The 13894-nt window shown below is 41.6% G+C and overlaps 1 protein-coding gene and 1 long non-coding RNA gene across 3 annotated transcripts in view; both read right to left on the minus strand.

Moving 5' to 3' along the window:
* Window positions 1-2483, minus strand: part of LOC310764401 — a 468487-nt gene extending 466004 nt beyond the window's left edge. Inside the window, exon 1 of the long non-coding RNA XR_014549147.1 lies at window positions 2417-2483. This is a non-coding gene — a long non-coding RNA (uncharacterized lncRNA). The remainder of the gene's footprint in view (window positions 1-2416) is intronic.
* LRRN2 (leucine rich repeat neuronal 2) overlaps window positions 1-13894 on the minus strand; it is a 146990-nt gene that overhangs the window by 43360 nt on the left and 89736 nt on the right. The window lies entirely within an intron of this gene.

Raw genomic sequence — 13894 nt, forward strand, 5'->3', positions numbered from 1 at the left:
TTTTCCTGCAAAGGATATGCATTTAGAACGGCTGTACGCTGTCTCACAAAGTTCACTGTGAAATGGAATCTGGTTGAAAAAGAAAGTTACTGAATGGTGAATTTTAATTTCCATTGTAAATTTGACTCCAGATTAATTTCCGCGTGTTCTGGATCAGCTCCTCCATAGTTGTGATCCTTGGAGTGTCTATTACCTGGCTGTTAATCTTGAATAAATGTTCTTAATGACCACCCTCTTGTTTAACATAATATAACTATGTTATTAAATTTCAATTATGTTGGATGAGTCACTTGTGGTTAATGCTGACAGAAGCATATGTTTGTGGAACACCTTTGGCACCATGTTGAAAATCAGATATATCCTTTATGTGTCACTTTATCACAGAAACACTGATAAATCACAGACTCATAGAAATGTAGGGCTGTCACGGACCAAGGGTCCACCAGGGCTTCATTTTAATAAAATAGGATCATAAGAAGAATCTGCTGGACCAGGTCAAAGGCTCATCTAGTCCGACATCCTGTTAAAAGATTATTCCATTAAAAGAACCAGGTACCAAGTGATGGTAAAGACATTTCTTGAGATTCTGGAAAGCTGCTGCACTCAGAGAAGGCAATATTGCGCTAGAAGTACAATCAGTACCACTTGTTCTAGGACAGTTTCCTATGTTCCTATCGCATTGCAGCCTGAACACAGAACGTAATCAGCAGTGATAATGTTTAAGCCTATGCAGTGTATATATATTTCTCACTGTGGAAGAACAACAAACCCATATCCTGACTTACTGGAAGTGATTCCAGGTAAGAATGGATGACTTCCAGGCATATTTGAGACACAATGCCCCTTATTTTAGCTTAAGCACTGATATGGTTCCCTAAATAACAGTAATACAGTTGATTTTATATACAAAGTAGAGCCTCAGCCAGTCTGGGAACTTGAAATTTTTTTCTGTTCCTTCAGAGTATCTTATTTGATTTCTCCAGTACAGTGGTACCTTGGGTTAAGAACTTAAATTGTTCTGGAGGTCTGTTCTTAACCTGAAACTGTTCTTAACCTGAAGCACCACTTTAGCTAATGGGGCCGTGCCACCGCCACACGATTTCTGTTCTTATCCTGAAGCAAAGTTCTTAACCCGAGGTACTATTTCTGGGTTAGCGGAGTCTGTAACCTGAAGTGTCTGTAACCCGAGGTACCACTGTATGACCCATAGGAGAAACAACTATGTGCCCAGCTGGAGGAAAGATCAAAATGCTAGTAGAGTAGACAATATAGTTCTTTCTTATCTTTAGAAGATACATGACTTAGTTTGAGAGACTCTGATGGCTCTTTGGACTGAGTCACAGGTATAGTTATCAAGGGTGGACAGCACACAAGGGTGGCTGTGTTTGTGTGCTTCATCTCTGTGTTAGCACTGGCTTACAGAGAAAATTGTGTGGTGCACAAGTCAGAGAAGAGTCCCCATGCCCTTTAATTAGGCCTTGTCAAACAGTAGCGCAGGATGTGCTACAGCCATGGCTGAGTATGATCGGCATGTGTGTGTATTTTCCACAATGTATTCTGCTTCTGAATAGGAGGATATAGGAGCTATGTACTATCCACTACTTAGAAATAATATTCAGTGATTCTCACAACAAGAGATGGTGAGGTTCACACACTGCCATCAAGGGCTCGCAGATTGTTTTGAAATGAAAGCTGGGGTACTAAGAAAGCTGAATTGTATATCCAATGCTATATTCTGGAGAGTTTTCCCCCTCTGTACTTGTGCAGGATGGCAGAATCCACACAGCCTTGTTTTATATCCCGACATTAGCAACATACAGTATGGCACTTTTTTTGAGAGAGAGAGAGTGGCCTAATCACCCAACTGCGTGCGCCAACAACACAGCCCACAGAGGCAGAGAAACAAGGAATGGCATGTCAGAGGAATCACTGGAAGATTAAAACCCGAATGGATTGAGGAAGTAATTCATGCTCCAAGGATACACACCAACACTCAACTTCAGTCAGATCCACACTATGGAAACATTCTCCCCAGTCCACTATCTGTTAATCAACTAGGTTCTGAGTTGGAAAACAAGCAAGACTCATCCATGATTTCAAGATGCTATGCTTCTTAATTAGGACCCTTTAGTTTTCAGCACAAATTTGTGCATTGGCTTAAAGAGCTGCCCGTTGATTTCGTATCTTTTTTTTTTTTTTTTGGTAAACATTATTATTATCTCATTTTATAATATATATAAAACAGAGATAACAATAACAACAGACAAACATTAGAAGATAAAAAAAATTATAAAATAGGCACATAGAACGATTGGTTGCAGATGTGTTAAAAAAGTGATTTTGTATCTTTTGAGATGTGTAAAGTCATTTTTCCATCTATGATAAATCTAAGTTCCATGCAGAAGACAAGTATGACTTTTTTTAAAATGATATTTATTGAAGTTTCAGAAAAAGTTACAAAAGTAGAAAAGAGATAAAAAAGAAGCAAAAAATACAAAATACAGAAAAAACAAAAACAATTAAAAATAAATCCATCTTTCCATGTCTTGTCTTTCATTTACCTATTTCCCTGACCTCCTCACACCTCCCTTTTTTGTATTCCAGTTCAGTTGGTTGATTCAGCAAATCCTTTCCCTCTTTGTTTTTATCTTAATTCTTTATCTTAATATATTATAACTTTACATTTTCACCTGTTAACAATCCATTTTTACATACTCCTTTATAACATTGCTGCTAAAACCACTTAACTTCATTCTGACATCATTTTAACATTCATTAATTTTACAATGTTTCTGTAAATAGTCTTTAAATTTCTTCCAATCTTCTTCCACCGACTCTTCTCCCTGGTCTCGGATTCTGCCAGTCATTTCTGCCAATTCCATATAGTCCATCACCTTCATCTGCCATTCTTCCAGAGTGGGTAGATCTTGTGTCTTCCAGTACTTTGCGATGAGTATTCTTGCTGCTGTTGTTGCATACATAAAGAAAGTTCTATCCTTCTTTGGCACCAATTGGCCGACCATGCCCAGGAGAAAGGCCTCTGGTTTCTTCAGAAAGGTATATTTAAATACCTTTTTCATTTCATTATAGATCATCTCCCAGAAAGCCTTAATCCTTGGGCACGTCCACCAAAGGTGAAAGAATGTACCTTCATTTTCTTTACATTTCCAACATTTATTATCGGGCAAATGATAGATTTTTGCACCTGTATATCATTTTCATAATATTCTCTCTTAAGGCATTACATGCCGTAAATTTCATACCTGTGGTCCACAACTGTTCCCAGTCAGCAAACATAATGTTATGACCAATATCTTGTGCCCATTTTATCATAGCAGATTTCACCGTTTCATCCTGAGTATTCCATTTCAACAGCAAGTTATACATTCTTGATAGTATCTTAGTTTTGGGATCTAACAGTTCTGTTTCCAATTTTGATTTTTCAAGTATGACTTTTCATGCCTGAACTGGGACGCAGCTCATGCATATTATAGTGTGGATTGAGTGGGCCTATTTATGTGCCTCTGTGGCCTTGTGGTGGTGTGACTAGTCCTGGCTTTGAATGAGTTTCATGCAGCATCTGTTTCAATGGCCAGTTTCACATGGGGATCATTTGACTCACTATCCTTCAGACTCAAAGCCTTAGGTCAGGACTGTCTTTGTCTTGGGGTTTCTAGCTCAAGGCTGGAAATGGAAGCCCTGCAATACTTCAAAATTTCATTTGTCCTGGTGTAAGAACGATGGAATCCCTCGTACAAATGATCAGAATGGAACTCATAGGAATGCTGTACTCTTCATACTGCTCAGTTTGAAGTAGCATCAAAAGTCTATGGTACAATTTCAGAGTAAATTATTTCAGATCTGTGATCTTTGAGGAATCACAGCCACATATTTTCAAGGGCATCTAAGCAGTTGTTTGGAATTTCTGATGACTGTATCCAAATAATAATAAAAACATATTCCAAGAAATGTTCATGACACCAAGAATGATTGGCATGTTACTCATCCTATGTATTTCTGTTATGCAATGCCAAGGAGAAAGAAAGGGTTATTTCCTTGCATGGTGGCTGCTGCTTGGTAGCCTAAGTGAGAGACATTGCTCACTTAATCCCACAGCCCTCTATTCTTCTTGTTTCTTTCCACCTCACAGCCAAGAAGACCTCTTACTAGACTTTGAGAAAAAGCCATGCTGGACTACCTGTTTTAATGGAATGTGCATTAGAAACATTTAGCATTCCATAAAACAGGGAGGGAGGACTCATGGCTCTCTGTAAATTGTTAGACAGACTCCAGTTCCCATTAGTCCCAACCAGCATGGCCAATTGTCAGAGATGATGAGAGTTGTAGTCCAACAACATCTGGGTGCCCCCGGGTTCCCCATCACTCCTATAAACAAATGCAACAGTTACTATTGTTGCTTGCAAAGGCTTTTAAAAACTGGAGATTTGTACAAACTGCAGCAAGCTTTTCCATTTTCTCACTTTGATTCTTTTTTTTTTTAAAGAAATAAAGAAAAGGAAAGAACTGTGGGCACATTGCCAAATGTGATCTGACCAGCAATGTTGTCAGTTTTAAACGAACCTGCATTTAATTCCAGCTTAAAAAAACAATTATAACAACACTTTGGATGGGAGCAATAACATTACCAGTATCATTAGTCTAATACTTCCTTCCTTTGTATATTTACTTCTGAATATGCCCATTAAACTTTGGGACTTACATCTGAGTAAACATGCATAATATTGGGCTGAACATTATTAAGTTATTTGCTGCAGGAGAAGGCATTTTATGGAAACATTTCAGCATTTCCCATTTATTTAATCAGGCTTTGGGGAGAAAAAAAAAAGGGTGTGAGGGATTCCTTCCAGTTTTCAGTTCTTGTGAAATAGTCTAAAGCTATGAGAAATAAGCCCTGCTACTACTTCCCCTCAATTTCCCAGCCTGCAAAATGTGGGTATGGGTATTTCAAAAAGGCCTTTGAATAATATAGCAAGAGGATAATGTAAAAGCACACCAAAGCGAAAGCATTGCTGGGCTGTAGAAAACAGTGTGCCAGATCTCCCTTTGTAACATGGCAACCAAATCTCCTGCAGCAACGCTAGCCTTCCTAATCTGTATGCTTTGTCACAGCCTCACACCATCCACTGGGTTAGCGCCATGGCAACACCATGGTCTTTAAACACAGGAGTTTGTGCTGTGATTGCAAACGGCATTAGGCAATTTAATTAAGAAGCTGGCAACGGGGAAAAACTTTGTCACTTCTGGGCTATTTTATTAAATTCCACTGCATTATGAATCCCTGCATCTCCACTATTTTGCTTAGAAGTAGAAGAGGAGACTTCTCTCTCGCACCTGCCTCATGTTTCAAAGGAGCTGGAGTTAAGCAGGGGCTGCTTTGGAATTACTCTGCCATCCATTGGTGGAAATGCTAATACACCATTTTGTTCAAGACTGATTGGAAAAGCCTGTTCCATTTAGTAATAGCAACTCCCTTCTTCATTCCACAAAACTGTCATACCCCAGGTTCAAACTCTGATGACACAGAGGATTGGGGAGGACTTTTTTTGGGGGGGGAGGAAACATTCCTAGTGAGAGCCCCTAAATGTATGCTGCAGGGGACCCCAGGGGCCAACACAATTAATTAATAATAAGAATAATTTTATTATTTATACCCCACTCATCTGGCTAGGCTCCCCCACCCTCTGCTTCACCCAAGCCCCCTCCTCTGACTCCTCCTCCTTAGAACACTTCATGTGTGGGAGTGAACTGCCACAATACAATCAGGGGCAGCAACCCCACCAAAATGCCTGTAGAATTGCTCTTTTCAGTTGTCACATCTTCCTACAGAGATGGCATGGCTAGAGAACACTGTTGGCTCTCAGTTACCTCTGGGCAGCAGTTTGAGCAGTGTTCCTAGTGTTCTTTTTTGACTGCTCAGATGGAAAGACCATTAGGCTTGCCATGCGTCCATGATTTCCTGGACATATCCTGAATACAGTGGTACCTCATGTTAATTTAATTTAATTCTTGAATTTCAAGAATTTCAAGAATTCAAGAATTTAATTTGTTCTTGAGGTCCGTTCTTAACCTAAAACTGTTCTTAACCTGAGGTACCACTTTAGCTAATGGGGCCTCCTGCCACCGCCACACGATTTCTGTTCTCATCCTGAAGCAAAGTTCTTAACCCGAGGTACTATTTCTGGGTTAGTGGAGTCTGTAACCTGAAGCGTCTGTAACCCGAGGTACCACTGTACTGGAGTCGTCGGCGGGAAATTGGTAAAATGTCTGAGAAAACCTGGATGTATGGCAACTCATGTTGGCAATATTTATTTATTTATTTTGCGATTTTGCCAAAGCAGCTCAACAACTTTGGCAAAAAAAGAAGCAAAAAAAAAGCACAACAACTATTTGAAATTTGGCAATCCTAAACACCATTCCAATCAAAAGTGCATGTGAAATACCTTACATGCCAATAATGGAAAATGATAACTATGTAGACATCCACAAATGGTGCCAATCTGGTGCCTTTTTGGAAAAGTGTATGATTGTTGTATGAGTTGTGCATTATATGGCTGTACTTGCCATACCTTTGCAGTATCACAAACCACCACATCTTAAAATGATCACCATGTGTTAATCTACAAATGGTGTCCAATGTGGTTCTTTTTCTTTTCTTTTCTTTTCTTTTGAAAAAGTGTTTCAAACTGAAACATTGAGCTAAGCCATTACAGTATTGCATCCAGCTTCTGATATTCCCCAAGGAGCTGCAAGGAGCTGGCCAGGGTCCTGATCTCTCCTACACCCAGCCTTTCCTCTTTCCAAGTCTTTCTGGTATCCCAGCTTGGTATCCCATAAGCCTGCAATAAGTCCACATAAGTCTTATGTGCAAGCGCATAGACTGCACATGAGGAGTTAGTTATGCCAACATACTGTAGGATCTGCACAGAAGACATAATCAGCATGTACAGTTCAAAAGTGAGACCAGCAGTTGTGATCCTGCTCCCCTCTACATGTGTTGATTACCCCCACATTTTTGTGTGTGACAGAACCGCTCCCCTTCCCCGGGGGAAGGCATTGTGGGTGGGCATCTGGGACCTCCCAGTGACCTGGCAGTGGGTGGAGGGATGCCGCCCACGTCATTAGGACTCACAGCTGCATCATGCCCCCCGGCTGACAAATCGGGTTAGCCGGGGGGCGTGGCCAATGGGGAACTGCGGTGCAGCTGAGGAGCAACCTCCATTCACCTTCTTGTCGGATCTTGGGCAGCCGTGTTCCACAGAATTCTTTACACCATCATTTAAAGGCAATATGGATATTTTCTTATCCCTTTAGAAATGACCTAAATGCAGGATCTGGATAATGTTTCTTTAAAAACCTTCTGAATTAAGTTTCCCAGGAGAACTAAACTGGAAGGCTTATATTATTGTCTCTGTTCACCAAAGCTCCACAGAATGACCTGGTTCAGGGGTTCTAGTCAAAGGGTTTCTACTCCCAAGGCCCAGTTGAGATGGTGGGAAATTACTAGTCTCACCAGTTACAAAAGTGGGATGCAGGGACAGATCCAGTTATGATATGATGGCAGATGGAGGCAGAGTTATCTTTCACTGATATCTAATCCACCTTTGGAAATTGCTCGGTTCTTTTCCACAGTATTTTCACTGTAGCTAGCAGTTCCATAGCTCAGCTTTCCTCAAGCTAAGTGCAGACATTTGCTCTGGAGGCATTGCGATTCACCCTCTCCATTTTAGGCAGAAGTTTCTGAGGCTCTAAATCAGGGGCAGATTCAATCTTTTTATACCTACCATCCACTAATACATCTTTCTTGATGGTAAAATTTCCTTACTGCCCACCAGTGCTCGATGGAAGGAGGATTTCGCTTGTGCCATAGAACCCCCTACCACCCACCTAGGGCCCAGGTTGACAACCCCTGCTCTAAATAGAAGAGGCATTACCTTTTCTATTTTTGCATTCCCATTCCTCTTAAAGCATTTTACCCATCTTTTATAATTTCTTCTCCCATTCTCTTTTCACACTCAATTTGTATTCCCTCCAATCCCTCCCAGTTTCTTACATCCCTTCTCCCGGGTTCTTTTACATTCACTTCTTCCTCTAGTAACATCTTTCCTCTCTTATCCCTTTCCTTTCCATTCCCAGTTTATTGATTTTATTCTTATAAATGCATATTAGCATTTTATCTTACATTCCTTTAGCACCTCCTCTAGTACTTTCCCCTCAAAGAAGGATAACCTTCCTTCCCTTCTTCCCTGTGAACTTCTCTATCTCCTGGCCATCTTTACTCAGCAGACAAGGGGTTGCTGGTACTAGCATTGATCTAACCAAAAGAGGGTGGGACAGGCAATGGGCAGGCTGTGGCACAGAGACACACCTGAAAGTGGTTGAAGGTGGAAAGTGGTGGATCCTGGTTCACTGTTTGAGAAACACAGTTCTACATAGACTTCATAATTTGGTTTTTAACTAAAGCCCCAAGATCTGCCAGCTGGACCCAAGTGCAAAATATGTCCACTTATTAGGAGTCCAGGAATTTGTTTGAGTACTAGAACTGAGCTGAGCTCATAGTTTTTTCACACATATACATGTGCACACAAAATCCACTCCCAGTTACTCCCCTTTTCTTCATTTCAGCGGTACAACTTAGGAGGGAAATAATTTTCTTGTGCAATTGCTAAATAATTAGGAGTCAGAAATCCTTGCCATTCTACTTCAAAAAACCTAGGGGTCTCCCAGTAGATCCCAACCCACCCAGCTATATCAAATGCCATGGAACACATCTCAGTCCTTTAAATAGGAGGACCTCATAGAACATCCCCAACTCACAGACTTTCAGCTGAATTCCAAGGTACATTCTAGGAAAATACAGGTCAGTTTGAGCCTTTGATGGTTGGTCCATGGAACTGCGATGGCCTGAGATAAGAGGGCAGTTCATTTCAAATGAGAATAATAGCCTAAAATATTTTTGTTGAAAGCTACGACCTTTAACTGCTGTGCCACAGGCCGAGTTGGCCATGCCCATGTAATCGGCACACACTGAAGCCAGCACGTATGGCTTTTGACACTCACTCATGACCACAGTTTCAATCTTTGATCTGCCAAGGGCTGAAAGGGTTGTGTGAATTTGCCTGGAGCTTCTGTGATCTCATCAGAAGCTATTTCCAAGAGAGTATGCTAAAGGCCACAGCCTTAATGGACCTGCCACAGTAGCTGCATAGTCATAACTGAGCCCTGGCTGTTTCATTTATAATATTCACTTAATATTGGAAACTGTATTCAACTGGACCTCCAGTTGTTATGGGCGGCGTGAAAAATGAATGCGCTCACAATGGCTTTGACAGCACCAATTGATGGATGGGCAGAATGGCAAGGTTTCTTCAGTCAATAGACCAAACCACTGTAACAATCCTGACCTTTCTCCCATACCTGCATAAAAATTGCTTCTGGTTTTGTTGAAGCTGCGGATATTCAAAAGTTATGCTTCTGGCCTTATCATCACAAGGCTTAATTCCATATATGGGAGGGGATTCCCAGGTGGCTCAATGGAGCCCTTTAACTTCCCACCAGTCCTTGTCCAAGCGTGCATCTCTTTGAGTGCACTGCAGTGAGCCAAGCTGTTGCCTGGAATGAGAAGCCCATACATACCTTCCACAGAGCAGCCATCTCACTCAGTGAGCAGACTGAGTAGGACTTGAACTAGGAAGACAAATTGATACTCAACCACTGTGTGTGCAGCCTGGGAATGATAGTTATCCTTCAGCTTCTCCCACCTCAGAAGGCTGCTGTGGCACAATTCTGTCTATAGAGCATTGAACTTTTTGAAGGAGGCACTAGATAGTCAAATTGGGGAGTCCTTTTGTTCTGATGAGAGTCATATGTTGCTAGTGGTGGAGCAGAGTTGGGGGGGGGGCTAGAGCCAAAAGCAAGCAGGATGGCTTCCTTTCTCTTTCTTCTTGCCAGTCCCTTCCTCCTCTCTCTTTATCTGCTACTCCTTTTCTCTTCCACCATCTGCATGAAATCAAGTTGAGATCAGCATGAAATTAAGAATATACCAGTTATTAATAATGGTGTTAGAGTACGTCTTTCTATTGCTGCAGCCGCTCAGAATATAAACAGAATCCTGCTGCTTGATTTCTGTAGCATACCCTGTTGATATTGTTGTGTGATTCTTGCTCAGTAGCAGCTCTTCTTCGTCTGGGACTCCTCGTAATAGAGCCCCGAAACCTGCTTTCAGTGGCATGGCCCAGTCCTGGAATGTGTGGCTGCTTTTGTGCATGCACAGAGCATCCTTCCCATACAATAGGTTGTCAAATCCAGCCTTCAGATTAAAGGCTTTCCAGGTGGCATTGGGCATGAGTTCCATGTGGCTGTGAGCATCTTGACCTCTCATTTGTAGATGCTCATCAGGTCTCTGTTAGTTTTAGCAGGTCTCTGTTAGTTTTAGACAGTGCTTTTTTTCTTAAAAATTGCTTAGGGGTACTCTCATTTTCTTACTCATATTGAAATACTGCCCCTCAATGAGGCCAAACTTACATTCACAAAATGTTTAGGCGTATGCGTACCCCTGCGTCCCCCCAGAAAAAAAGCAGCGGTTTTAAATATTTTAAATGTATCATTGCTTCTATTGACTCTTGTTTATAATGTGGCTTTGATAGTGTGCTTTTATTCTGTTTTTAAACTGAAGACAGTTCCCCTGGGAATCTCCTTTTTTAGGAGAAATTGGGATATAAAATCTAATATATCTGCCAATCGATCTGCCTACCTGCCTGTCTATCTATTTGCAGAGATATATAAATAGATAACACACGAAACTTTTCTACAGAGTTTTGGGAATCCCAAACAGGTATATTTTAGCATTCTGTTTTCATTGACTTCTTTTCCCAAATGGAAAAGAGATGTCTGTGCCAGAGTGCCTGCTGGGCCCAACCTGACTTAAAAGGAAGCAGTATAAACAGGCTGAAAGCATATATTTACATACTTTTTATGTTGGTGCCTTATTTGTTTTAAACACTTAATGTCTTGCCAATTTTTTTTTACATCTCCCATGTCTGATGCTATGTGATGCTCTTTGTAAGTCTGTGTTTCTCCTTGTGGTAAGGTTGATACCACTAATTCTATTTGTCTTGAAGATGCAAAAGAAAAAATAAAAAAAGAAGAAAGTGGGGAGGAAAGAGAGGGGGCCTGCCATGACGTAGGTGTGTTTTGAGTAAACAACCACAGCTGGCTGCTCCTTGTTATCTTGTGGAATCCTTAAGCAGCCAACAGGAGGGAGCAGCACCTGGACAGACTGAACTGTTGATGCTCGCCTTTTTTCCCTGGTTTCCATTTTTTTTTTAAAAAAAGAGGGTTGTAAAAAATATTTCACTTACTCTTTGCTGTTATGAAGGGATCCTGCCAACCATTTTATGCATTTCACACTTTCTCAATATGGGGGCTTGGAGATGGAGGTGCCCAATGAAAGCAAGTGTGATAACCTGTGGGGGATGAAATAATTAAGGAGCAGCAGTAGCAGGCAATGGGGCAAGGATAAAGCTGCTTACTTGTCACACAGAAAATGTGTGCACCATTTCACTCTAAGCCTCGATTGTTCTTATTTTGCAAAAGGAGCACTATCGCCCATGCATTTCATGTGATCCAGAAAAGGAAGAGAAATGCTGGCTAAAACAAGAATTTGCCCTATGGTTGGAATTCATTTGAGGAATGTATGAGTAATATATAATCATCCTCAGAGTAGATCCACTGAATCAATGGAGTTCATTGGGTATACTTGGAGAATGAGTTAGCTGAATATCACTGTCTGTTTACAGGAGAATAGAGCACATGGCATTGTGAAATTTTGAGTTCTTGATGTGCCTTTAGCACCATTCAGGCATTCAGTTGCTTTGCAAGAGAGCAAAAAAGAGTGAAGTCATAGTAGCAAGCCCCCACCCCCAGTGCATCACCCACCCTTACTTTATCACCCTCCATAAGTTGAAGGGCTCATTTCTGGAGTGGGGAGCACCCTGTACTCTGTCGTGTCAATGCTGGCATGAGAATGGGCACCATGGAGTGCACAGTTTGTCATTTCATACACTGCTGCTGCCGCCGATGTGTTTTTTCTACCGTTGTATGTTCTATTATTCTACAACAATCAGGCTTTTAACCAAAAGAACAACCACCCCATTGGCTTTTAGATTGGTGGAAGATGTGAAATTGCAAGATGGAGAAAGCAAAGTAGAGATTTAAGCAGTGTGTAACAGTGTGGGAGGAGATAGCACTTGCACCACAGTGATCTGTGATATGTTACAAGAATGTACCTCCTTTTAACTGTGCAGTGATGGAGGGTACAGTCTGGTGGTAGAACATTCATATTTTCTCTCTCTCTCTCTCTCTCTCTCTCTCTCTCTCTCTCTCTCTCTTTCTCTCTCTCTCTCTGTCCCTCTCCCTCTCCCCCCTCTCCCCCCCTCACTATTCCATGTTCAAAAGCCAACCAAGCTTGCTTGCTCGAGTGTTGGCAACAAGAAAACATTCTCCACTACATGTAAGAGCATCAGGCTAGCTTAGCAGCACTATGTGGTACACACAGCCCTTTCCTCCAACACCTCTTCAGAGGCTCCTAGCCCTTCAACATTTGTTGTCTGCAGTGGTTGCCTCGCTCTACCTAATCCTCGGGCTGGCCTTCAGCTATGACAAACTACTACAGTGCATCATTAATTTGGGCTCTTCATTGTAGATTAAAAAATCCTAAATAATCCATGTGGTGTTGGGTACACATGAACAACTCACCATGAACTGAGAGAAGCTGGAAAACAACATGTTCAGGGTTCCCCACCTCCACTGCCACCACTAGGCACTGAAGTGGCCGTGAGAATAGGCCCTTTGTGTATACCCTCAGCTCCTTATATAAAGAAGGAAAAAAATTACATGTAGGCCTTCTTCCATCTGCTTTTGTCTTTTAGTTCAGGTGACAGAGGACTAGAAATGTTGCACTGGAGAGCTGTGAGCTCAGTTGCCCATGCAAGATGCAAAGAAAAAGAGCACAGTGTTTGAAAGCAGGGGAAGGCTTAGATCATTACACACGGACAGCCATGCATGACTCTCTGTCTCTTTTTCACACACAGAGAATCCCGAGGACTTTTCATTCTCTTCGAAGATCACAGGCAGAAGACGAAATCTGTGAGAGCTGTACAGTTCAATCTTTTTAAAGAGAAGTGGGAGAGCACTGTGATCTGTGCTCCGGCTTGCCTAATTAAATGAAAGGTTGGGCAGATGGGAGCTTCCTTCTCATCGCATAACAGAATTGTGGCTTGTCCTGTCAAATGTGGTTCTCTTTAAAATATATATATATGAACAAATGAAAGGAGAATTATCTTGCAATAGATTGCATCATATTGCATCTCCGGAAGCCTCACAAATGACTTGGTCTCTAATAAGAAATGAATTCAGAAGTGGTTTGCTCCTGCCACAAAATATAATGCCTGCTTTCTAGCATCAGATCAGCCTGGCACCAGGATCCTTCAGATGTTTATAAATATGAGCATAACTAGCAAAGCCATCCAAGAGGAAGACTGCTGGGCTGGAAGGGAAACAAGAGCCCCCCTGGGGATGCCCCTCCTTTTCCCCGAGAAAGGATTTAAAGGGGAGAATAGAAAACCATACACCACGGGCCCTGTTCTGAGTTTTACACACAGCAGGAAAGGCTTTGGGCTTTTTAGTTGGTAATGCATAGAGTCCTGTGTAATTCAGACATGATCAGCAGAGCACAGAAGCGACCAGAAATTCTCTTTATGAGCTACATACTGCCAGATTTTTCAAAGAGCCGTATTAGAATGTATTATTGTGATTAGATTATCCTAACGTTTAAAGCCCAGGGAAGAATGTGCTCCCAACAGAACCCCATATCCAT

The sequence above is a fragment of the Podarcis filfolensis genome (assembly GCF_964270895.1).
Source record: "Podarcis filfolensis genome assembly, chromosome: 6".
NCBI classification, from domain to species: domain Eukaryota; kingdom Metazoa; phylum Chordata; class Lepidosauria; order Squamata; family Lacertidae; genus Podarcis; species Podarcis filfolensis.